Source organism: Sinohyriopsis cumingii, chromosome 6 (assembly GCF_028554795.1).
Source record: "Sinohyriopsis cumingii isolate HCF-2022 chromosome 6, ASM2855479v2, whole genome shotgun sequence".
Lineage (NCBI taxonomy): Eukaryota > Metazoa > Mollusca > Bivalvia > Unionida > Unionidae > Sinohyriopsis > Sinohyriopsis cumingii.
Window position 1 is genome coordinate 63,132,916 of NC_142966.1, and position 26,054 is coordinate 63,158,969.

The 26,054-nt window shown below is 36.5% G+C and overlaps 1 protein-coding gene across 2 annotated transcripts in view; it reads left to right on the forward strand.

Moving 5' to 3' along the window:
• The window catches only part of LOC149797075 (transient receptor potential-gamma protein-like), a 179,518-nt gene that overhangs the window by 78,324 nt on the left and 75,140 nt on the right, over positions 1–26,054 (forward strand). The gene's annotated exons all lie outside the window — the stretch shown is intronic.

The following is a 26,054-nucleotide window of genomic DNA, read 5'->3' on the forward strand; positions in this document are numbered from 1 at the left end:
AAACCCCCGACAAATATAATTTAACGAAACTTTAGAGTATGCATCCTAGTATTCAAGTTTATACAAATGACGTAAATCTCCCATCAAATCTGGTAACCGGTATTAAAACTGGACAAAATTTTTAGCGACTTCTTCTCCAAGCCTGTTGGATAGAATTAGACCAACCTTGACATATAGTACCGTGGCATAAAGACCTTTCAAATTTGTACACTTTATGCCAATCCGTGACATGTGACAGCAGTTACTAAAAATAGAAAATCATTTAAATGATTCCTTCTCCAGGAGCATCCCAGATCAAAGACTGTTCAAGTCTATGCAAATTCTACCAATCTACCACCATATATCGTCGCTGTTACTAAAAATAGAAGAACCTTTACGCGACCTCTTCTGCAAAACTGTTGAATGGAATCTGAGACAGAAGGCATCCTGGTATTAGGACTTTTTAAATTTGTTCAAATGTCCGATATCCCAATATGTATGGCCAACGTTACTAAAAATAGGAAAAGCTTTAGAAGATTTGTTCACCAAATATTTGGATAGAATTTGACGAACGGCTCTTGCATTTAGTTTGAACACATTTTATGTCATGAATTTGTTGTTGGAAATTACAAGATTTACAATGTACAAGCTAAACGATTAGAAAGAAAGCTAATAGCTTATAATGTTCTCATTTGACGATACAGAAATTGTAGTCAGGTGTGAATATAACGCGGGTGATACTATGTTGTAATGACAGCATTTTAAATCGCTAAATACTCAGTATAAAGCGGGTGATACTATGTTGTAATGACAGCATTTTAAATCGCTAAATACTCAATATAAAGCGGGTGATACTATGTTGTAATGACAGCATTTTAAATCGCTAAATACTCAAAAGGAAGAATCTTGAATAATCAATTAACGAATATCATCCAGAATATGAAGCACAAAGATGAACAACGAAGGAGTTGATAAAAGATGAGACTGAAGGAAAGAAAAAAGATTAAGGGAGAAACTGTTCATTAATATTTGTAGGGCATTGTGTATAATTTTGTGCCCGTGTTCGTGCGTCCATATGTATGTACGTGCATAAGTACAGTACGTTTCTTGTAAACGCAAAACAGCTATCAGACTTGATAATTGACTTCCCTACGGGGAGTAGATTTGTAGCGAGGTTTCCAAATTTCAATGCAACACCTGGGTCCCTAGCGCAAGATTAAAAGATCTTCAAAAAATACATACATTGCTCTTTCTTCCTCTGTTGATTAAGCTTACTTTTTATTTGTGTACAGTTCTTAAGTAAATATAGATATATCATAAATAACACATATTTGATGAGTAACTTCATGGGGGCCCTAGGACACGAGTCTAAGGGGTCAGAAAGGAAAGAACATATTAGGACAGCAGCAAGTCACGTCAATATGAGTGTCAAATCAAATCATCAAATCACATCATTAATGATCTAAAATCAATGCATCAAGTCGCATCATTATGGGTATCAAATCAAAGCATTACGTCACATCAGTATGGATGTCAAATCAAAGATCTTCGAAAATACTTTTCCGAAGAATGGATCCTCGGTATCTCACTGACACCAATTGGTTAAAGCGTCTGCCTCGGATGCTGGAGGTCGCGGGTTCGAACCCTGGCCGAGTCATACCAAAGACATATAAAAAATGGTACTAAAAGTTTCCTCGTTAGACGCTCAGCATTAAGAATTTAAAGTTAGACTGGTCGGCCTGGTGTCAAAATAATATGACTGGATGAGACACTATGCTACATGTCTGCGGCATGATGCCCCAGTGCCTGTCATCACTATAAACTACTAAACTGCAGATATCGTAGCGATATGACTGAAAACGTGTTAAAGCTACGTTAAAAATCCCAGCCACACATACACACACACAATCGCAAGAACAAATCTTGTCTCTTAAATTTCAGAACGCCCATATGCGTGTATGCGTGTATGCTCTCTAGGATGGAAAAAAGAAAACGATGCAAACTGTCGATTTGCGTTCAATGCATTTAGTATTTTTTTTATCGGTGCCAATGACTGCAATCCCCGATTTGTTATGAGCAGAAAGATAATGTAATCTACTTAGACGGGAATATTGATGTCGCTGTGCGATGATGCCCCGTTTATTTATATAACTCATAATAAAGATTGACTTTGAACGTAATTATGCTTTTAAATATATTTTATCCTGCGTGCCTGTCAGAAATACCAAATATCATCGACCATAAAATCTTGTGAGCTGAACTTTGGACAACCGCATATTTAGAAAATTTGCGTTCTGATCTTGGTAAAGATTTTTCATTTGCTTATATTTTTAAAACTCACTGGATGTATTCTGTTCATACTTGTGATAAATCATTACGAATTGAAGACAATCCATCCTACAATAAGCTCGTTCACCATTTAATCTTGGAGTCAAGATTAGTCATGTACAATTTTCTTAAGGTTTTCTTTACAGTTTTTATCGGCTTATACTTGCTAAATGCCTTAATTTATTTTGTGCATTTTCGGAAGAATCGTCATTAAAATATATTATTCATTCTGCATTGAGCTCACTCAGCCCTTTTACCTTGGGGTAAATCTCACGCGTTTTAATACTATGTTTCGATCATGGGCTCCATATGCATACCATGGTCCTCTTTTTAGGATTTAATATGATTAAAATCAGATCTCCTCAATCCTACGTAGGGCCGTGTCGATCATTTTAATCAGATTGTTTCGCATCCTGGCGGCTCTTAACTAGTGTTCTTTCTGTTTAGAGAGAAAATATAAAAGATGAGGTGGAGATACCTCTTAAAATATTCGCCATATTTTACCCTTCTGTCTCCAGACGTGAAAGAAGTGTGTCAAATGACACACATTCACTGCACTTGCTTCTCGTGCAGCGATAAACTATTGGCTTTACTGACATTTACATATGCACCTGAGTAAACATGTATACAATAGCATCAACAGGTGAAAGAAGTGATGTATGTATGTACGTATGTATGTACGTACGTACGTACGTACGACTGACTGACTGACTGACTGACTGACTGACTTTATTTCCTCTTTAAAAAGAGATTACATCAGATTAAACAAATTCAGAATAATACAAGATCATAAAATAGAACAGAAAAGTGACAAAGATACAGTAGTAATACAATTGTAATACTGTGTAAGCTACCGTATTGACAAAACGAAATATCTCAATACCTGCAATTATGCAAATCTGCAATCATTTGGCGGAGCATGGCACTGATCTTTTAACAGTTGCTTGATGATGATAATATTTCGAAAAGTTAATACGTCTATAGTGTTATGTGCTTAACATTAAGTCCGAGATAGCAACGAAAATGAAATGTAAAACTTATAACAGTGTAATTCTATATGTAGTTTCTTTTCTTCATATGACGCTTGTATTTATGCATATATGTATACTTGTTTGCGCGTATGCGTGCGTGCATGCATTTATCTATGACTGACTGTCTAAATGACTTAGCAACCTCTACAGCAAAGAGTATATCAGGTTGCTAAGATACATATTATACATATCATAGGATTATGAGACACATCATAGACGAGAACGCAAGCATGATATATACATCGTCAACTAATGCGTTTACAAAATGAGATATATAAATACAGAAAACCATATAGAAATCTCTTGGAAATAAACATAAACAAATACATAAACAAATACATAAACGCACACACAAACAGCTGTTAGACAACAAAATTTGCGGATTTGACAAGAAGACTTTGGCCTTTAATTGTTTATATTTAATGTTAATTTACTACTTACTTTTAATATCATGTTAGGGCATGTTAGTTGATAGTAGGGCACACATTTTATTGTAGAATGAAGCTATGCTGTTTGCGGTCACCAACATGAGCCTATCTGATACGTCATCGTCAATAGACGACATGCAGTCAACCCTGCTTCCAAGAAGTGTCTCCAACAATATATCGTCTTCTTGATTGAATAAGTTAACCCCGTCTCTCACTTCTAAAGAGTCAATCACTCTCTCAAAGAAAACATTTCGTTCCTCTAGCAGCATTTCGCAGCCTAAAATAAGATGTTTCGCTCTGTCGTCAGTCTCTTTTCCACAGAGTTTGCATACCATAACTTTACCAACAGGCATGATATATAGTTTCATTACTTCAGAGAGAGGCCATAACATGGATGGATATTTACGCCCAAGAAACCATATATTACTTGGTTTTAAGTCCAAATGAATGTTTCTGAAGTGAATTAAATCATCCCTTAGTTCCATATTTGCTCTCCAGGTAGTTTCTTCATGGTTTTGGATAATATCAGTAATATGTCGATTCCAGATGAGTTTTTCTTCAGTTTGCATACTTTCTGCATAGTCTAAAAGAACATTTCCCATACCATATTTCTTAGTTATTTTGTCAATATCAGGTATAAATCCCGTCTGTTTTAGCGGGTTGTTCAGATACTGACATAGGCGCATAATGAAAATCTTTTTCCAGATAAAAGTCCAATCGCCCTTACATAATCGGTTGAAAAGGAGCAATTTCATCCTATCTATGTATGCTTCCATTGACCAGAGTCCTAAGGTACTACTTGTTGCCTCCGTAGGCGAATATTTATCGAAAGCTTGCATACGTCGCGCTGCATATCTCTGGCATAACTCAAGTTCTTCTATATTTGAGTTTGTGATACCTGACCATAGTTCACATCCATATAGGACCGAGGGTAGAATAATTCTTTTCCAAATCTTCAGACTTGTTAGAGGGTTCATTCCTCCATCTCTGATACCAATAAAATATAAAGAGTTTAACAAGTGTTTGCCTTTATCACATGCTTCTTTTATCGCGTCGTTTGGTTTTAAGTTGTATTTTAGAGGTATGCCGGCATACTTCTTACTTTTGACTGCCGGAATTGGAGATTTGTCGAGCATAAAAGAAGGTATACCAGTCGTTCTTTTGTTAGTAAACAAGATGGTGCAACTTTTATCTGCATTATATCTTAATCTCCACCTTTTCGCATAGTCGGAAATTGTATCTAGCAGCTGTTGCATTGAATGACGCGAGTTAGACATTACAGTTGTGTCATCTGCTAATAAGACACAAGGCAGGTGGAGATCAACAAGATTTAGACCTCGCAAAGTGTGATCTAATTCCGTGATCAAATCATCTATCATTACAAGAAAGAACCAGGCAGACAAGATACGGCCCTGTCCTACACCCTGCATAATATCGAAGCGTTTGGACAGCTTGCCCGCATATAAAACAGAGCTTGTTACTCTCTCAAACGAATCTTTCATGATGCGCCAGGTCTTCCCTTTGATGCCAAGTCTGTACAACTTGTGGAATAACCCGTTATGCCAAACTGTGTTGAAGGCTTTAGCATTATCAAGAAATGTAGCATAGACAGGAGTATTTTTATCCAAATAGTAGCATATAGATTCTTTGATACAGAACGCTGCAGTGATACTACCGCAATTATTTCTAAAACCCTGTTGCAACGGATTTGGAAAAGAAATCTGTTTAGAAAATATAAGTAGTCTACTATATATAATTTGTTCTAGAACTTTCTGAAGCACTGGAATTATAGTTATATCGCGGTAATTATTCATATCTAATTTGTTCTTTCCCCCTCCTTTGAATATTGGTATAACCAAACCTTGTTTAAAGTGGCACGGGTACTTCTCGGCCTCGTACACTTTTGTGAATATAATTTCAAGTAATTGTACACTGCTTGGAGGGTCCGCAAACAGTAAATGCTCAGCAACAATACCGTCGTGGCCACATGCCTTATCTTTATTGAGAGAGCTAATTGCACTACTGATTTCGTCTCTAGTGGGGATTTTATCAACAAGTTCATCAAAGTGTGAATAGGTTTCTTTAGTTTGTTTTCTGACCTCTGCTAAGACCATCTGGTAATGATTTTCATCGTACAGATAAGTATTGTCAGGCAGTGATAAACTGGAGAAATGATTTGCCCATAATTCTCTAATAGAGTCGTGATCGCGTACAATTTTTCCGTTTGATTCGATTTCGTGAATGTAATCGCGTTTATTTCTTTTATTCCGTATAAACTTATAGAAAGTAGAAATATCGAGCTCTGCAGCCTTTTCAAGCTCACTAAATTGTTCTCTATCGTATATTTCTTTAGCTTTCAATAATTCTTTTGCAAACAATTTCTTCGCTTTCTTATAGTTCGCATATGATATATATTCCCAACCTCTTGGCCTACCATTAGAAATCCATACCCTGCGTTTCAGCCGCATTTCCGTGTGAAACTTTTTTACGTTTAATAGTTTCCAATAGGGGTTAGCGTATGGGCAAAACCTCTTTATGGGGAGAAACCTAGATGCTGCTTCATGTAAAATCTTTACTGTGTCTTGAATAATAATTTCAATATCGACATTCGTCGCTAATTCTGCTTTATGCATTTGCGCTAACAATTCGTTGCGTGTTGCTTCCTTATATCTATTCATTTGCTCTGCTGAGGCTTTCTTCCAATTTATGGAATGAATGATATGCTCGTCAGCCATTATTGTCTTATGTACTAAAGGTGTGACCAACTCTATTTTTACAGGAAGATGATCTGAAATGTTTAAAGGATGATCATCTATTATTTCTGCCTTAACCACTAAATCGAATTTACTTTTTTGCAATAGTATATGGTCTATCAAAGATTTTGATTTGCCATCGGTTGAGAAAAAAGTAAAATCTGGCCCTTCACAAATGGATTGACTATTAACAGATATTAGATGTCTATCGCTCAGAAACTTTTCCAGAATAGTGCCTCTAGCGTTTGATGTTAAACCATTTGCTTTGGAGCTAAACAGTGAACTTAGCTGACCATTGAAGTCTCCGGCAAGTATGGGAATGCCTTCTTTGCAGAAAATATCAAACTGATCCTTTAGTTCTTCTATTGTTTCGGAGTAACTTGCAATAGGAAAATTAGTTGATGGTAAAAGTGCCCCGAATATAAAATATTTAAGTCTATCATTACATTTTACCTCTATCCCTAAAACTCTGTCACTGCCAGCGCTCGACAAGGGATTAACGCGGAGTGATTTCCTATAAAGGATTGCTATTCCCCCGAACCCCGTATGCCTTAGCCTTTCTTCGAAATTTACTGCTAGTCTTTTGTCAGAGCGTGCGAATGATTTAAAATCTGGATGTATATTATCTAGCAAATTGAGCTGCTCCGGAAGAAGCCAATGCTCAGTAAGTACAGCAACATCTACCTCATTTAGCAAAGAATGCAAGTAAGGTGACCCGTACAGGACTCCTTTTACGTTCCACGTCAACAAACGAAATGTATGACTAGACATTAGTTGACTTAACGAAAAATAGATTTTCAACACAAGTATTGCAAAGACTTTATAGCAATTTACCATAATATATGTATTTTACTTACTACTCCTTTATTTATTTACGCCAGTACTGCTGGGTGTCCTTATCACCATAATCCTCATACCATTCTCTTGCCCATACAAAATTTGGCCAAAAACCTTCCTCTAAAACTTTCTCAAAGTCTAACTTATCTACCGTGATTAAAACAGTAAAAGTGTCCTTTCCTCCTTTTACTCGCCAGTGCTTTAATATCTGAGAGTCAATTAATTCTACCCCTTTAATTTTAGCGTGTTTTTTAATACAGGTTCTCATCTCCTCTCTTGTTCTATCAACTGGTATTCTTGACATTAGAACTCGACGTTCATAAGAGTTCCTCATTCGTTTATGTGGTCTGTAGTTTCTGTTGGTTGTGATAACTTCAATCGGTTTGTTTACTTTATCAGTGTCCTTCAATGAGGTGCCCGGATTGTTTGCTAATGGTGACCTTCTCTCCCTATCGTTGTTCCTTGTGTGTACTCGTGCCGAGTATTTCTGATCTTGGAGATAATCACGTACATCGTTATCTTTAACTAATGTAGGTTCTTCGTTGGAGGTATTGAGTATGGTGGACAGTGTCGACGCCACTCTTTCCCTTGAGTCAGTTGACTTGGCCGTATATTCTGTTTGATCCGATAAATGCTTCCGCCGTTTGATATAATCAGAGTCCAGAGCATTTATCGCTTTAGCCCTCTTTTCCGTTTGTGTTTCATTTGAATGATTGCCCATACGCACTATATCAGCTAGTAATGTCTGAGTTTCTGCCTCACATTTTGAAGTTACATTTTCTTTAGCCTTGTTATATACTTTATCACCGAGCAATTGGTGTAGAAACAGCTGGTGAGCATTTATAGTTTCCAGCTGGTTATTCTTCTCCCTGAGTGACATTCTCAAGGCCAGGTTGTCTTGTGATAACTTCTTCTCTTCCTCTTTGCATCTTCCTAATTCTGATTGTAACCTAGTCGAGTTAACATCTCTACTGAGCAGTTCTTTACGTATCTTGTCAAGCTCAGTTTTCAATTCATTTCTAATGTCATCTTTCATTTGTTGAATACTGCTTTGTATAAAATGTTTTAGGTCTATTATCTTGTATAAGTTCTCTGTTGTTATTGAACTGTCATTTTTATCATTTGATAGTGAAGATACTGGATTGTGATCTGATAACGTTATCACCTGTTCTGGTTTTGGTTCAGATCGCTGAGACTGTTTGTTAGATCCTTTTCTTTTAGATGCTTGACTCACGCATGTACTATTATCAATTGTGCCCGTGCTCGGCTTCTGTCTCGACGCAAGGCTTTTCACTTCAGATAAGTTGTTATCTCCTGTTAAGAAATGGTATAGAATAAATATATCCTCAGCTAATCTCTCCTCTAGAGGAGCACTATCACATCTTACTGTTCTCTCAACTATACGCGTCACAGGGTAATTGACATTTTCCAATTTAGCCAGGTCGTGAAGTGATAGTCTTATATCTTTTAAACTCTGTACATCCAATTCCAAACACATCTTCTTTTTAAATTCATCTCTGTCCAGAGTTCCAAATTTCGAATCAATTTGAAGGTATATATTTTTTTCGGTCTGGGTTGCTATTAAGTCTTCTTCTAAACCGGACCTTTCATCACCACTGTAACGCTCATCTATTTCTAGGTTGTCATCCATGTTCAACGGTTTATAGTGAAGTCCGTATACAATTGATAAATAGGTTAATACCTGTTATATATCGCTCGCACTTGCATTAACGAATGTGAGCCCTCTTCTGCTAGGACAAATATGTAACAGTTGTATGTTCTGATACCTCTCGTGCATCACTTAACTGAAATTGTTCTCATTGTTCGAATGATGAATGATATTTGGTCTAACTCAGAACTTAGCTCAGAATTAACACATGGTAACGGTACCAAAGCTAACGCATCCGCTACCATAATATTTTGAATTCGTACATATGTGATTTGCTCACTATCTACTCACTAAAAAACTAAATATATAACACATATAAGGAAATAACTACTGGCACTAGGACTGAGTACACATTTACACTGGAATGAGTTAACGTGAGTTAACGTGAACAACAGTTCACAAAAGCATCTCACAAAATACATATAGTCTTTAACAACGATACTTGATGTATTTGACATTACCCACACATCATGTTTCCAACATCACAATCCGAATGCCCCATGATCATGATCCGAATGCCCCAATGTGAATTTAGATCTTATCTAGAATCTGACTGTAGATGGCAAATCTCTGACATGTATATGGCATATCGTCATATATAGTAATTATGAGCACTAAATCAGTACATGTACGAATCACAGATCGTGTACGAATTTCAACTCCTTTTTTCGTAATAACAATCACACACAACATAAAAAAGCACTTAAGTGTATATATATATATACATACATCTATCAGTTTATCTATGCCATTTATAACGTCATATATTACACATGAAAACTAGAATACTATGCTTAGCTTTTCATCCCTTTGCACATTGTTGACGACCAAGACAAATATGCATTTTTTTTTTACACGTTACATGATTAAATGGAGTGTCACACTCACCCGCTGCGTCCATTGATCCAAGAAGATCCTTCAGAATAATCCAAGAAATTGAAATCCACAAAATATAAAATATAAAATATAAATTTAGTCCAGAATATAAATATTATTCACATATAATTCACATCAGTTATGCACAGCAGAGTTAAACAAAACTGTGTGCAAGTTAATCAAAATGCAATGATCACGGAATCGAGAACTCGAGTCACAAAATCATGAGAATGCGATTATTTATGCCACAATAGCAACAAGCGGAATTTATGTATCCTCACAACATGTCTCCAACAGCACATGTCTCTCAACATATTTCCAACACCACATAAGATTCACCAGAAAATACACGATAACGACACACTCTTTCAAAGCCTGATACATGAAAATGGCGCGAAAAGAAGTATGAAAGTAAAATTGAATTTCATCGAATTTCCTTCGAGCTTAGTTTATATAAAACTATGATACACATGCCATTCTGTTGTCAGAGTGTTCACACAGCAGAATTTCAACACTGGATGAAAAGCACTTCTCTTTTATCTTACGGGCGTCCATAATTCACCAGAGCTTGAATACATTACGTCCACCTTGTCCGCCATATTTTCTCGCTTTCATCATTTCTTATGGTGTTAATCTTAAATAGAATTTCTGCCTATCTGGTATCCAATATAGCTCTACAGTTTCCATTTTGAAATGGAAAATAGTATCGACATTGGGTTTTCACAACAAGACTTATGAAATCTTGTTGATAGACTTCAGAATTGACTGCCATATCGGCATAGGATTTTCACCAAATTCTAATAGTGATATCTAGTTTGTCCTAAATAAAAACGATGCTGAGCATAAGTCCAAAATGGCTGCCACAGCCGCTAATTAGAAACTCTTATTGCTCAAGAATATCGGATTTGGGTTCAAGACGCAGCAGATATAAAGAAGGAATGGTTTTATCTTGAATTCCTAGAGAATCCTTTTTTGGACACTAGACCGTCAGTCCCTTCGAGAGACTATTATAATCCGGTGCTTTACGTGATTTAGTTTGTTCCTTTATCTTCCTGTTTCCTGTGGATGTTTTGTTTTCTCATTGTGATTCAAGGTACACAATGAAGACAAAATGAACTTAATATACAGGGTTCAAGCAAGCTGAGGATACACATGACACGAGTATGGCATGTACCAACGATAAACCCTTCACACACCTCCCCACAAATGCAAACATCTCGTTGTTGCTTTGCTAAACTTTATTTGAAGAATATTAGGTATAGTAGCATTCTAACGGCGAGGTAGTCTGGTTCCCTGTTTCGTATGCTCCCCGCGTTGCACTCCGCTATACGAAATCAGGTGAACGTCGAAGCCATATTGTCACGTGATCAAAACAAATGGCCCCGTATGGAGAGATCTAGTTAATCTAACCGTTGTGTATTCATTCCTATAACAGTCTGTTTGTTACTGACACAATGTGAACTTTACTAATACTTTCGATTTGAACTAGAGCAGTCGTTATCTTGTGTTCAGGCTTGACCACCAATTTGGTCATATAATTATTTTTACAAAAAGTTTTACTATTTACTAGTAGGCGAAGATGAAGGAAAAGATACACACAGCGATATTTAATTCATATTGCACATTTTACACAGCGTCATCTAATCGGTGCTCATGAACATAACTACTAAATCGCTGCTTCCAATAGATTTCCGCTTAGTCCAGATGCCTAGTTTTTCTAGAAACGTCGTTTTGGGTTGGCAGTTTTGCTCGCGCATGTACGGAAGGGTAAACGTTGGACTTCTTTTTTGTTGTACGTTTTCGTGTCCTGGACACGTTTTACTCCTGATCACCAAGTCATTCTACTTTTGCAAAGGTTTACCTGTCTGTTTGCAGTTCAGACCGATCTACCTTAGATCTCGGGCCAAAAGGTCTAAAATCCGGACAAAAAATCCGTTTCCGACAATGGTCGAAATTTTGGTGTTAAAAAAAGAGAATGGTTTTTAAAAGTACGTTTTACCCTCCCCTCTTTATTTTGTAATGCGAGTAGAAAGTCCAAATTATTTGGTATCATTGTAGACCTACATCTGTATACCTTTCTGACATTCCACCCATTTTTATGTATCTTAAATGACCTTAACGTTACAGAGTTCGGAAGTAGAGTACTACCTCAAGACACATAAACGTGGTGCCATGGGCAATGAGTGATAACTGAAGTGTACCAAATACACTTGCTATTTGATATTTGGCATAAGTCTTCTTAAAAGGCTTCCTGAAGGCACCGTTACTCAATATGATCTTGTAAATTTAAATAACAATTTGTTTAATTAAAATAATACCAAGGTAACAAAATTAATATGTGCAGTTTCTTGGAGCTTTGACCCTAACATTTAGCTTGTAACACTACAATTCGATTCATACGTCAGTCGTCAGCTTGCAGCTTCAAGTAAAAAAAAGTTGGAGAGGGGTAATTGACAGAGTGGACAGAAGATTCGGAAAAAAGTCAAAGAAAAATAAAGAAAATTATGGTTGATAGCAAAATAGTTGTCCGTCCCTTTATTTAATGTACACGTGCAAATTAACTCTCAGTAATCCTTATTTATTAATAGCATTTTTAATCAGTACTACGAGAAAGTTATTTTCTCAGCTCGGTTTAGTTCATTGTTAATAGATATCTCACTGTTTGAATTTAGGCAACGTATCACAACTTTAGTTATTAAATTATTTATTTAACGCATAAATGATGATTATAACTAATGTAAACTAATGAGCAAAGGTTTTTACTTAAAAGAAAATATTTGTATTCCATTTGCTGAAATAAAGGGTGAAGGAAATAAGTGGAGTTGTTAAAAAGATTTTGAATTACACGCTCGCATTTGCCTGTATTTTCATACTAATTGTTTAAAGCTGCACTGAATCTCTCATTGGTTTTCGGAAACCGGGCCCCGCAATGATGATGTACCGGAATTATTTGGTTCATTGTGTTAGCATGAACCGTGCACAAGATATCTAAACCAAAGGCTGCTGCCTTTGTTGGTAGTCATGGACAGTACATGCCGCCGTCAGCTATGCTCTCCATACACTATCAGCAATGAATGAAACCAAGAAGGGACGCTAGCTTCCATTAACTATGGAACTATTAATCTGTTATCGTTATAACGACATATTTTTTTTTCATACTTGATCAAGGCGATTATGCCACGTCAATAAGACGGGTTATCAATTGCCAGGTGCTGACATGATTATTTAGACATGAAGACAAAGTGGTACATCTTACTGACATGTTAACACAAGAGACCAGCCTATGTACTTTTGTCATATCTACATAATCGTGTGAACAAATTCCAATCGGCATCTCGAAGTTGTTAATGAAACCGCGTATGCTATAGAAATATTACTTCATGTAGATAGCAGTATAATAATTCCGTCAGAAACCTCTTCAATGGAATATTTTTTTATCGAACTGCAAACGATGTCAGCTCATCTAAGAGGTCATTGTGTCGAACAGATAAGTGAAATGTCTTATTGGATTTAATCTACTAATATACGGAATTATTTTTACAGATCAATTTGCAGGTCAATTCACGATGTTGTCCCAGATCTGCCGTCGTATAATGCACATGCAGATCGGAGTGATTGCGTTCGCACTATAGTTCTGTGCGAATTACGCGAAGGCAGATCGGGGTCCGTACTGTTTGCGCGTTATACAACGATAAAATGTCAGCTCGAGACCAACGTGTTGTTCTCAGCATGCCGTTGTATTTCACGTGGAAGTTCAGTAACCGCTGGACAATATGGGTAATAGATTGAGGAATTGCTACTCGAGTCAATGTTTCTATGCAATAGCTTGACCGAAGAAGATATGACCTTTAGGTCCAAATATAAATGTCAGTCCACGACGTTTAAATCGTTACTTTCAAGCCACCCAAAATCCAGAATTATTTACGAGACTGGCTGACCGCCATTGAATTTGCTTATCCGTTATGTGCTCTACGCCACGCCATAAAAATGTCAGAAACTAATAAAATTGTAATCTGGATGATCGTGAATCAAAACGTGGCTTCCATTGCTGTGTAAATGGAACTGCTGCTTGGAGAAAATGTCAGGTGCTCTCAACAACTTTGTCAGCCGCACAGTGTGTGCTGAAATCAAATCTGATATCAGCAACAGTGAAATAAAGTAATGCATTTGCGTAATCAAGGAAGGTGAGATCTTCACATGGTGTTAGAGTATTTGATCATGTTGTTTGACTAAACGGAAAACATGACTAACAAGCGAAGGTTTGAGAAAGAATGGGGGATATATGTTCTAATCCAGGCCTTTACAGGCAATGAAATTTAATTATCAGCTTTAATAGTATATGAAATCTAGAATCTAGGTTAATATTATCAATTTACGTTGTGTGATTCTTAAACGGAATGCTTCAAACAAAGCAGCATATGGTGGGTTGAGTTTTAATGTCTATAATGTCGCCCTCCTTGGGACTGAAGTTGCCCATCAGGTACAAACGTTACAGCAGAAAAATGTTTTTAAGTCTTACGAAGAAATAACAGACAGTTGCATGATCGTTTAGTAGATTGATTTGTACTTCATCGCATTCTCAACAGTCAATCTGCGAGTTTTCCTATCACGCAATCGGAATATCTTTGAAAAGAAAATAAGAACAAACGCATCAAAGCAAATCAACCACGAAAAAAAATTCAAGGAAATTGCACATCCATTTGACGATGAACGCGGTTTTCTTGTGCAAATTGCTCTGCGTGTCATCACTTGAGAAGACTCAGGAACACATGCTGTACTTTCTGCAAATTAAAAGACATTCAAAATTGAGTTCTTCCATGCTCAGAAGTCCGTTTTCCATTTTAAAATCGTTTCATTGCATGCTACGCCATTTCTATTTACTTTAATTAATCATTCGATCCTTGGCTGATGAATTTAGTAATAGCAGTCAGTAAACAAGATGCTAGATGAAGAACAAACCCGATTGCTTACTAGCCTACAGTGAGAAAACTAAACCTTCCTTTCCGCAAATTCAGCAACGGTTTCTATCTAAATAATGATCCTGCCAAAAAGCAGACGAGCATCTCAAATTTTTAATGTTATATTGGTTGTCGTCGTTGTTGTTGTAATAGGGTTCGCAGATTTTAAAGAAAGTTTTGGGGAAATCACATAGTCGTGTTTTCAGAATAAGCTTCAAAAATCATGTTGTGGGAAACTTAAGTCCAATACATAAATCCACTGATGGCAATTTAAGTTTAGCTGACCCTAAGGCCAAATTGTATTTATGGTATAGCCCTGCATTTGTCCTGCACGGACTTTATCGTACATCATGCGTCCGTGCATGCGTCCGTCAACAATTGCTGTTTAAAAATTCATCTCAAGAACCACTGACGAGTATAGACCAAAATTTGGAACAGAGCACACTGGCATGAACGGCTTTCAAATTTATGCGTATGATGCCGATCTGCTATGAACTGTGTCCGCCACAACTAAAATCTGTAAAAACCCTTTAAACGTGTTATCAAAATCCGCTCAGCATAATTTACTCACGTATGACAGTTGAACAAATTGTGCCGATCTGCCATAAAATATGGCCACGGTTACTAAAAATCGAAAAGACTTGGATATGAAAGTTCTCCAAGAATGCTGAACGGAAATTTACAAAGTTTGATAGAGTGCATCTTGTTATAAAGGCCTTTGAAGTTGTAACAGATTATGTATACCTGCCTTTTAAGTTGTAAGAGATTATGTCTATCGGCCGTTGGATATGGCCACTGTTACGAGAATAGTGAAATTATCAAACGACGTCTTTTACAAACGATGCATATCCATGATCAAATATGTTTGCCGTTACTCAAAACAGAGAAGAATTTTTTTTTAACAATGTCTTCTCAAAACCCCCGACAAATATAATTTAACGAAACTTTAGAGTATGCATCCTAGTATTCAAGTTTATACAAATGACGTAAATCTGCCATCAAATCTGGTAACCGGTATTAAAACTGGACAAAATTTTTAGCGACTTCTTCTCCAAGCCTGTTGGATAGAATTAGACCAACCTTGACATATAGTACCGTGGCATAAAGACCTTTCAAATTTGTACACTTTATGTCAATCCGTGACATGTGACAGCAGTTACTAAAAATAGAAAATCATTTAAATGATTCCTTCTCCAAGAGCATCCCAGATCAAATTCTACCAATCTACCATCATATATCGTCGCTGTTACTAAAAATAGAAGAACCTTTACGCGACCTCCTCTGCAAAACTGTTGAATGGAATCTGAGACAGAAGGCATCCTGGTATTAGGACTTTTTAAATTTGTTCAAATGTCCGATATCCCAATATGTATGGCCAACGTTACTAAAAATAGTAAAAGCTTTAGAAGATTTGTTCACCAAATATTTGGATAGAATTTGACGAACGGCTCTTGCATTTAGTTTGAACACATTTTATTTCATGAATTTGTTGTTGGAAATTACAAGATTTACAATGTACAAGCTAAACGATTAGAAAGAAAGCTAATAGCATATAATGTTCTCATTTGACGATACAGAAATTGTAGTCAAGTGTGAATATAACGCGGGTGATACTATGTTGTAATGACAGCATTTTAAATCGCTAAATACTCAGTATAAAGCGGGTGATACTATGTTGTAATGACAGCATTTTAAATCGCTAAATACTCAATATAAAGCGGGTGATACTATGTTGTAATGACAGCATTTTAAATCGCTAAATACTCAAAATGAAGAATCTTGACTAATCAATTAACGAATATCATCCAGAATATGAAGCACAAAGATGAACAACGAAGGAGTTGATAAAAGATGAGACTGAAGGAAAGAAAAAAGATTAAGGGAGAAACTGTTCATTAATATTTTTAGGGTATTGTGTATAATTTTGTGCCCGTGTTCGTGCGTCCATATGTATGTACGTGCATAAGTACAGTACGTTTCTTGTAAACGCAAAACAGCTATCAGACTTGATAATTGACTTCCCTACGGGGAGTAGATTTGTAGCGAGGTTTCCAAATTTCATTGCAACACCTGGGTCCCTAGCGCAAGATTAAAAGATCTTCAAAAAATACATACATTGCTCTTTCTTCCTCTGTTGATTAAGCTTACTTTTTATTTGTGTACAGTTCTTAAGTAAATATAGATATACCATAAATAAAACATATTTGATGAGTAACTTTATGGGGGCCCTAGGACACGAGTCTAAGGGGTCAGAAAGGAAAGAACATATTAGGACAGCAGCAAGTCACGTCAATATGAGTGTCAAATCAAATCATCAAATCACATCATTAATGATCTAAAATCAATGCATCAAGTCGCATCATTATGGGTATCAAATCAAAGCATTACGTCACATCAGTATGGATGTCAAATCAAAGATCTTCGAAAATACTTTTCCGAAGAATGGATCCTCGGTATCTCACTGACACCAATTGGTTAGAGCGTCTGCCTCGGATGCTGGAGGTCGCGGGTTCGAACCCTGGCCGAGTCATACCAAAGACATATAAAAAATGGTACTAAAAGTTTCCTCGTTAGACGCTCAGCATTAAGAATTTAAAGTTAGACTGGTCGGCCTGGTGTCCAAATAATATGACTGGATGAGACACTATGCTACATGTCTGCGGCATGATGCCCAGTGCTTGTCATCACTATAAACTACTACACTGCAGATATCGTAGCGATATGACTGAAAACGTGTTAAAGCTACGTTAAAAATCCCAGCCACACATACACACACACAATCGCAAGAACAAATCTTGTCTCTTAAATTTCAGAACGCCCATATGCGTGTATGCGTGTATGCTCTCTAGGATGGAAAAAAGAAAACGATGCAAACTGTCGATTTGCGTTCAATGCATTTAGTATTTTTTATCGGTGCCAATGACTGCAATCCCCTATTTGTTATGAGCAGAAAGATAATGTAATCTACTTAGACGGGAATATTGATGTCGCTGTGCGATGATGCCCCGTTTATTTATATAACTCATAATAAAGATTGACTTTGAACGTAATTATGCTTTTAAATATATTTTATCCTGCGTGCCTGTCAGAAATACCAAATATCATCGACCATAAAATCTTGTGAGCTGAACTTTGGACAACCGCATATTTAGAAAATTTGCGTTCTGATCTTGGTAAAGATTTTTCATTTGCTTATATTTTTAAAACTCACTGGATGTATTCTGTTCATACTTGTGATAAATCATTACGAATTGAAGACAATCCATCCTACAATAAGCTCGTTCACCATTTAATCTTGGAGTCAAGATTAGTCATGTACAATCTTAAGGTTTTCTTTACAGTTTTTATCGGCTTATACTTGCTAAATGCCTTAATTTATTTTGTGCATTTTCGGAAGAATCGTCATTAAAATATATTATTCATTCTGCATTGAGCTCACTCAGCCCTTTTACCTTGGAGTAAATCTCACGCGTTTTAATACTATGTTTCGATCATGGGCTCCATATGCATACCATGGTCTTCTTTTTATGATTTAATATGATTAAAATCAGATCTCCTCAATCCTACGTAGGGCCGTGTCGATCATTTTAATCAGATTGTTTCGCATCCTGGCGGCTCTTAACTAGTGTTCTTTCTGTTTAGAGAGAAAATATAAAAGATGAGGTGGAGATACCTCTTAAAATATTCGCCATATTTTACCCTTCTGTCTCCAGACGTGAAAGAAGTTTGTCAAATGACACACATTCACTGCACTTGCTTCTCGTGCAGCGATAAAATATTGGCTTTACTGACATGTTACATATGCACCTGAGTAAACATGTATACAATAGCATCAACAGGTGAAAGAAGTGATGTATGTATGTACGTATGTATGTATGTATGTACGTACGTACGTACGTACGTACGTACGTATGTATGTATGTATGTATGTATGTATGTATGTATGTATGTATGTATGTATGTATGTATGTATGTAATGGTTACAAGTGGGTGTAATCTCCAGGAATATAACCCTTCCTATTGACAATAAATATGTACGCCTAAAACATAAAAGTTAAAAATGTTAACATTCTTAAGATGCGATATAAAATGAAAGATAACGGTGAAAATAGTCAGGTCCTTAAATATAAGGTTTACTTTTTCATGTAAATTGTTTTCTGCTAGAAAAGATATGATTTTTTCTGATGGTACAACATCAAAAAGATTCTTAAAGCTGATGCAATAAAATGATGTCATCATGGTTTACCTTGATACTCTCGATAATAATTTGTTTCACTGTAAGTGGACACTTCCACGTTAAGCACGCTGGTCAAGGTCCACCTGTCAAGAGGTACGCATTGGCCAGGTATGTGTGTAATTTGGTTTTTATGGTTGATACCACCTGTCAAGAGGTACGCATTGACCAGGTATGTGTGTAATTTGGTTTTTATGGTTGATACCACTCTCCAATGATGGGTCTGATTACCTGCATCTTTTGTGGAGTTTTCATTTATCATAATTTGCTAGATAGAGACAGCATGCCAACGAATATAATAACTTACAATCGCCATATTGAATCCTCCGTTCAATAAAGGGTCACTGCATGGCAGCTTTGGCTGCTTTGGCTGCTTTGTCTGCTCCTTCATAACCCTTCATAAAAAGGAAAACGTTATCTCCCGAAAATGTATGTAAACTAGCTTGTAAATGGCAGATACATGCATAGAAAGATACAGCCATGTCTACAAGTGTTCCGCGCAGTTCGGTGTTTTACTTGCGTCAGTGAATTCATGCATTACTACCGTATTTGCTTGTTTAACACAAAACTGTAATTCTGTTGACGACTGTGACGGGGTGGTGGAGTGATGTGTGACTGATGTGACAGATCTTCCCCACTTCTTAAGGTTTTGGTTATCGTTATTTAGGAAATGATCGACCACTATATTATTGCCTGGATGGATTAATTAATAACATAAAGTATGAAATTAATTGATGGAATAACTGATGACTGAGCAGAGATGTAGAATAGAATAACACCAGCCCCCGTATTTAAAATACAATTTAAACAATTACACAAACAAAAATAGACATGCAAATGATTCGCTTTCTCTCAGAAAATGAGTTACAAAATTATGCGAATTTCATATAGCCGTTCTGTTACTGATAGAACAAATTTCATCATATGACTGAGTGATCAAATTTCATCATACGATTGAGTGACAGATTGAATTCAGAATGCCAGCATGATAGCATCACCTGGTTCTTCCGGTCCTTCCCAAATCACTGCTGGTGATCCGTCAACGTTTCCATCCTTTCCTTCTCTCTCTCTCTCTCTCTCTCTCTCTCTCTCTCTCTCTCTCTCTCTCCTTTGACTAGCCTCTTCGGGTCATCGACCTCATATTTGTAGGCTCCGCTCTCTTTCCCACTGTGCAGTCAGGTATGTAGAGCTATTTTCTTTCCCTTGAAAAAATAAAATGTAACATTCAGCTTAAAATGCATTCCAGATTTGTCTTCTCCTGGGAACAACCAAGAGTCACACTGTCTTTTGCGTCAGACCTCGTCTGTCGTATATTAGCAGAACTAGCTAAGATCATTCGCAATTAATACACAAACAACATATTATTGATATACAATCCTATTGGTCCAGAATCTTTTCTAGCATCCTCGCATTCCTACCGAGGACATGACATAATCAGGCCCCTTTAAATAAACCTCGCACCCCGCTGTTGCTATAAATTAACCAGCTCAACTAGCCATACGTTAACTTGATTCTCGGCTGAAGAGAATTCGCAACTTAATTACACATGAATTAATGGACTTCACTCCTTGTCCTAATAGGTTACTTTGCTGATTAGCGATTCACTGACACAGATTTCCAGACATAGGAAAACCAATCATCCGCATAAATGATAAAACCATTTAAGATCGAATATTTACATATTCACACAATTTGCGTCAGATTAAACGCTGAAATCTTGCTACATGATTTCTTTTATTATATCAAACCTCTAATCCTGAACTCATTCATATAACTAAATTTAAGACATTCCCACGATATGAATCATAAAACATGCGCTTATTGTTTCTGAACTCAAGGAAAAATTCAAGTATTAATTTAAAATGAATAAATTCAACAATAGATTATTTACATATTCACACAATTTGCGTCAGTATAAATGCTGAAATCTTACTACATGATTTATTTTATATATCAAACCTCTAATCTTGAACTCATTCATATAACTAAATTTTATAAGACATTCCCACAATATGAATCATAAACATGCGCTTATTGTTTCTGAACTCAAGGAAAAATTCAAGTATGAATTTAAAATGAAAAAATTCAGCAATAATTACTTACATCAAAGAATATACATTGCATGCAGTTGGGACTAACATTTGTGCTTTATTCGAGTTCCGTACCTCCTATGAAGCCGAATATCTATCTTTTCCCGTGTCCTAAACATTCGACACTCCTTCTTTAGGACAATTAACAATCAATACTTATTATTTCCCGGAGTTTACTTCAAGCCTCCTTGCAGAACTTAGACTGTTTAATTTCACGAGGGAGATCGTTTTGAAACCCTGAATTTCGTCTGGGAACCGCCCTTCTTTTAGTTTAGCCAGTCAGGATTACTACTTTACCCACCAAAGTTCTTCTCAGTCCCATAAAAGTAAGAAAATTCTTTCTATACCGCCTTTATTAATGACTATTCTGGAAATTATCATTTTATGACACCTGTTTCAAATGGACCACAACTTCCTAAAATACGCTCCTCTGTTGCATGTCACTTTGGACACTTTACCGCTGTGACCTCAGGTTAAAATCGCGCTCCCTGTCTGTTCTAACTGTTAACAAAAGGGTCCTAATCAAAACTCGGTCCATGTCCCAAGCAGGGCAAATTAAAAATTACAAGTTGCCACGCTATGGCGATCCTGGCCAATACATCAAACTTAATGGGTACGCGTCACGCGGGCCCCAACAAAATGTACTACGAAATATCTACACAATTTTGTAATCCTACAACGAAGTCGTGGCCATATAATCTATACCTATAACAACGCTAAACCAAGTGAAGCAATAATTACTAGCCATTTTTTAAAATTTGAATATTTTTAGATAGTGAAGCAAAAGACGCGAAATTTTAGCTCTTCTAGTCATAAACATGAAGAGCTTTTAGAATGGTCTTTTGCCCGTCATTAGTCCGTCTATTAACAAATTTGTTATCGCTACCTCTCCTAAACTACTTTGAGGATTACCATAAAACTTTACAAATTTATTCATCCGTTGGTCTAGTGGGTCATGCATGAAAATGGAGTTTTCATTTAATTTGAAAGGCATCTTGTCACGTATAGTTGATTTGAATGAAAACTACCGATCTGATGTCCATTATAGCCGCCACGGCAGCCATATTGAAAATCTTGTTATCGTTGCCTCTTCTAAACGGAAAGTCATACTGACATGTTGTTTTCGCCAGAAGGCTTCTTATGATGTCAAGTTAATTATAAATGAAATGGTGCCGATCTGGTGTCTCATATGGCTGCCACAGAGACAAGCTTAAAAATGTTATCACTACTTCTTAACGAATGGTCATATCAGCATGGGCTTTTTCGCTAAAATACTTATTATAATGTTTTATTAATCCTTCATCACAACGGTTCCGTTCTGACGTCCAATGTGTGGCCATCTTGAAAATAGTGTGATCGCTACTCCTCTTAAATGGAAAGTCATACTGACATGGGGGTTTTCATCAGCAGAGTTCATATGGTGTCTAGCTGGTCCCAAGTGAAAATGACAAACTCTCAATATGGACACTATAGTGGCTATCATGAAAATATTATCTCTATTCCTCCCAAATTTATGGTTATATCAACAGGGGATTTTCACCACAAAAAAACTGTTACGAATGTCTGCTTTGTAAATAAAAATAATATGAATCTGACATCCAATATGACCACCACAGCAACTAATTTGAACAACGGGGATGGTTTCAACACTCAGCAGATACAAGGAAATGACCTTATCTTGGTTTCCTGGAAGTACTTTTCGCCCAGTAGAGCGTCGGTCTCTTCAGCGACTCTTGTTTCATTTTTTGGGCGACTTGTTTTATTTTGTTTCTTCTACTGATCGTGGTCCAGAAGACCTCAAGCAATGATCCTGCGTTCGTCTTCTGTTAGCAAATGTTTGTATCGGCGCTTCTCATAAAACTACTTGCAGGTGCGTCACGAACCTTGCGACACTGTTTCATCCAAAAGCCTAGCTGGTTTTAAATGAAAACTGTTCTCTTAGGATATGCAGTATGGCTGCCACAGTGCTTCTTCTCTAGGATATATAGTCATATTGATAGGACCTTTTTACTAAAAGATTTATCACGATACTTACTTGGTATTTAAGGAACATGATGTAGACAACATTGCCTGCGGATATCTTGGAAATCTTGTTTTCGCCATTCCCTATGAACGTCTGGTCATATTGACATAGGATTTCATTAAATAAGTTCTAATGATATACTGTATAGGAATATAGTGCCAATATGGCTGTAAACAAGGTCACCATGGCAGCCCTCATGAAACTACTGTCATCACAACTGGTCCCGAACGGATGATCATATCTATCGTGTAACTTTGTACAAAACTACGTCTTGCGAAATGAAGGTTTTCCAATATAAAAGTGGTGCCGACATTGATTCTAAAATTACTGTCACGGGAAACAATCTTGAAAATATTCTTGGGGTTAAAATAACGATGATATTTAAATGAAATTTACACTGAAAACTTATAATAATGTTTCGCAGGTCCAAGACAAAATTGTGCCGAACTATCTTCAAAATGATGGTTGTGTTAGACATTGAATACCTTGTTGTACTGACTTTGGGTTCAAATCCCCTCCAAAGCAGCCTAGGTCGGCAGTTGTAGCATATTTCTATGTAAGGCCCATAGCTCCCACTTCCTTGGTATAAATCCTCAAATCGTAGCATATTTCAATATAAGGCATTTAGCTCCCACTTCCTTGGTATAATCCTCAAGTCGTAGCATATTTCAATGTAAGGCCCATAGCTCCCACTTCCTTGGTATAATCCTCAAGTCGTAGCATATTTCAATGTAAGGCCCATAGCTCCCACTTCTTTGGTATTATCCTCAAGTCATAGCACATTTCAATGTAAGGCCCATAGCTCCCACTTCCTTGGTATAAATCCTCAAGTCGTAGCATATTTCAATGTAAGGCCCATAGCTCTTACTTCCTTGGTATAATCCTCAATCTGCTTATTGTCGGCTATCTTTAATGGGATCATTTTGACGAGGTGATCGTGTCCGGGTGTACTCACCTTGTCTGTATTACAGACTGGTTTTGGACAAATACACACGCCAGTTCCCAAAAAGGCAGTTTTAAAACATTGTTTGAACAGCTAGCAAGAACTTAATGGTTTTTGAAATGATGTTATACATATAAAAACGTAATAAGAACTACTCTTAGTTTTATGTAAGATCTATTCAATCGCTGGCATATGCACTGGCGCAAGAGATTGATGGAACCTATCACGGCAAGAGGAATGATTTGGCAAGAAAGTATAAAAGATCACGATTTATTGTCGCCCTATTCGTATATTTTGCTTGCCAGGAATTATAATTATATCACTTTTACACAATGAAAGCATATCTGAAAATTGGCATAGCTGAGTTGTCTACTTGAAGAAAGACACGATCGGCAAGTCCACCATTCTGAAGCTTGATTGAAGCAAAGCGTCCTGTACATGACAGCCGATATAATTTGTATACATATAGTACATAAGCACTCGTGTTTAAATTTCCACTCGCCATGAAAAGTTTTGTATTTAAAACTCGACATGTCTGAATTTCAATTGCTTTCACCCAGTTTTTATATTTTAAAGGAAATTAATATAAATTGAATTTTAGGGATAATAAAGTTTATAAAGTTTTATGTCAGAACAAGATGAAATATGTGAAAACTATTAGCTTCATTCAAAAGTACATATCTTTTTCCGGAGAGGGTATTGCACGTCTCTCATTTTGTTAGTATTTGGGTCTTTTCAAAATGTTATTCATAATGTTTAAGATGAACAATTCACAAATTAGGTCAGTAGGTTTAAAGCATTCCAGTTTTCCCATATCAATTTCGAACCAGACATTCTTTAGACATGCACTATCAATTCTGTTAAATTTGATGGTTAGCAATTACTATTATGGGAGTACTTGTAATATGATTCAATCAAACTCACTATGCCATTATATTAAATTTAAACAGAGCCATCAATCAAATATGCGTTCCTTGTCGTGCAATTGAATGAGCAGATGTCTAGAAACTAGAAATGTGTATCACGTAGATTCCTATAATTGATCCTGCTATTTAGACTGATTCTGAATCAAATAATCTTGATTCAGCTATTTGGACTGGTTCTGAATCAAATAAAATTGATCCAGCTATTTAGACTGATTCTGAATCAATTAATCTTGATTCGGCTATTTAGGTATATTCTGGATCAGATAAAAATGAGGTAAAACTTTACTTTGATAAATATATAGATACGATCAAAAGGCTAGTACCAGAGGTTATACAAATATGTGTGGTCTGCAGAATGACGGTTTTTATCAGCATTGCGAGTAATGTGGCAGCTTTCAGGGTTCTATAGTCTCTAAACTATTTGAACACAAAACTCAAATTAAAACTAATCTCTTTCAAAGTTTCACTTTCTGACGTTTTATTAAAAGTAAAAAATATAATTATAAACTTTCAGAAAATTTTATACTTTGGGTTCTGTTTTTGCGCGCGTTATTCCATGCCATAAAATTATCTTAGATTCTGGTATCATTTTTTTGATGTTCTGAGTTTGATTCTAGTGTTGTGCAAAAACATTTTGAAGATCATGAACAAAGGTAACAGCCAGTTCTTGCACGGACTGTACGAATTAGGGGTCAGTCTCGTTTTGAGTTGTCGTTTCAGTTATTTATTTGCTCCAATTTTGCAGAAAAGATGACCGATTAACGTATATATAGTGCCAGAGTTGGTTGCTCAAGGCTAATAATATTTTTGTTTTCATTTCCGTTACTTTTTGCGACGTTCATGAAAACCAAGCAAAAACAAGAGCATGCGTTTCTGCCGAAATGATGCAGATATCAACTAGTCGTGCCAGTGGTGTTTCAAGAGAAGCAAGAGCGCCACTTTGGAAGTAATCTTTATTTCATAAGTGTGACGAAATAGG